The sequence below is a fragment of the Salvelinus sp. IW2-2015 genome, linkage group LG33 (assembly GCF_002910315.2).
Source record: "Salvelinus sp. IW2-2015 linkage group LG33, ASM291031v2, whole genome shotgun sequence".
NCBI lineage: Eukaryota > Metazoa > Chordata > Actinopteri > Salmoniformes > Salmonidae > Salvelinus > Salvelinus sp. IW2-2015.
In genome coordinates this window covers 18,530,346-18,532,517 of record NC_036872.1, presented here as the reverse complement: position 1 = coordinate 18,532,517, position 2,172 = coordinate 18,530,346, and the positions used below count along the sequence as shown (strand labels likewise).

The 2,172-nt window shown below is 41.3% G+C and overlaps 1 protein-coding gene across 1 annotated transcript in view; it reads left to right on the top strand.

Annotated features, from left to right (window-relative positions):
- Positions 1–2,172, top strand: part of LOC139023547 (collagen alpha-1(II) chain-like) — an 8,467-nt gene that overhangs the window by 4,336 nt on the left and 1,959 nt on the right. The window lies entirely within an intron of this gene.

Here is a 2,172-nt window from a genome sequence, read left to right as displayed (position 1 = left end):
ATAGGGCTTAGGTTGTAGCAACCTCATGATAGGCTAGGTTTATAGCAACGCTTTCATGATAGGCTAGGTTTAGCAACCTCTGATGTAGGTTATAGGGAAGGATAAATGTGAGTATCATATAGTAGCCTAAACCTATCACTGTTACATTGAACTGGGTGAATGAAATATGAATGACAGTCATCCAATATGCTGTAATAGAATTAAGGTCATGCTCATAAAAAGAGTATCTTAAACGGCACCGACTGCCACTGGTCCAGACAGCACGGCATGTGGGTGGCCAACACCCTATTGAGTACTGTGAACAATTTTACATTGTTGGATATGAAAGAAAATATATATAGCCATGACTGTTTTCAGCTGTAAGCCCTACCACCCATCAACTACAATGCGATTTGTGAGACTCCTATTGTTACTGGGGTAGGTTGTTTTAAGAAATCAATTCATATTTTTGAAACTCTGAGACCACGATTGAAAAACCGAAATGCCCACACTCATAACTATACGATCAACTATTCAATCAGACAAAACATCCAGGTTAAGGTGCATGTTGTTCTGGATCACTGCCCTGGGCGTGATTCCTCGCCTTATGAATACAGTGGACATCAATCATAAATATTTCATACAATAACAAAGACAACAAACCAAGCATGAGGTTGCTACAACCTAGCCTATCATGAGGTTGCTACAACCTAGCCTATCATGAGGTTGCTACAACCTAGCCTATCATGAGGTTGCTACAACGTAGGTGCACACAGGTGGAGAGAGAAATTTTAAATAAAAGACAGTGACACATGGACAGACAGTGACACATTTAATACCGCCTGGCACACTCTTGCCTGCATCAAGCTGATATAGGGTGTAATCATTAGTCCAACAGTGGCAAACGAGAGTTTCAATTGGACAAATTCAGGTATGTTTATCCCCGTTGTGTTCCGTTTGCTTCAGTTTAAGAAACGATTTTCAACAGAATCGGCAGAATGAATACACCCCTGAACACGCGTAAACACAGTTCACTTTCATAGCAGCCACGTTGTATTCCTTCTCGCATCTATGCTCTCTCCTCCTCTCATCTGTTCCCTTCGTGTGTGGACTTCAGTGCACAACACATCAGCTGTATGTGACAAGGCGAGAAAACCTTTCCAAGCCAAACCATATCATAACCGCAACGCAAAGCCTACAACGTTGTCACCTTATTAGCTAAAGTAACGTCATAGTCAACATAGCTAATAGAACTAACGCATTAGTAAACCTGCTACAATCATGCAGTAACGTTAAAGTGTACAGTCAGTAAACAGGTTAGAATTTACACCGGCAGGCCCCTGTGGCAATAAATTTGTATAAACCAAAAGCTTACCTTGACTTGGAAGAGTTCCAGTGTTATGTTGGCTAGTCATAGCCAGCTAGCTAACATGGCATCCCGCTGTTAGAGCATCGTGTTTGAGTAGGCTAAACTAGCTAGCTGCATTTGCTAGCTAAGTAAGTGAAACTGAAACTGAAAAAAAGGACAATCTCTCTCTCTTGCTTCATTTTGGAAGAAATTAATTTGTTCAGAACTGTTCAACTATTGTCTTTTCTCTCTTTGAGTCAACTACTCCCCACATTTTTTGCACTTCAGTGCTAGCTAGCTGTAGCTTATGGTTTCAGTACTATATTCATTATCTGATCCTTTGATTGGGTGGACAACATGTCAGTTCATTCTGCAAGAGCTCTGATAGGTTGGAGGACGTCCACCTGAAGTTGAGATGAGAACAATGAGCCTCCTAGGTTTTGTATTGAAGTCAATGTACTCAGAAGAGGACGGAACCTAGCTGTCCTCCGGCTACACCATGGTGCTACCATACAGAGTGCTGTTGAGGCTACTGTAGATCTTCATTGCAAAATAGTGTGTTTTAATCAATTATCTGGTGACGTGATTATATTAAGTTTAGTTTTATCTAAAAAGTATAACTTTTTTAACGTTTAAAAAAATATATTTTTGTATAAAATTAACTGAGGAGGATGGTCCTCCCCTTCCTCATCTGAATAGCCTCCACTGGTCTGGACAGTAGACTACAGCCTGACCTGTTAGAATGGGCCCTGGCACAGAGTCACAGAGACAGTAGACTACAGCCTGTCCTGTTAGAATGAACCCTGCCACAGAGTCACAGAGACAGTAGACTACAGCCTGTCCTG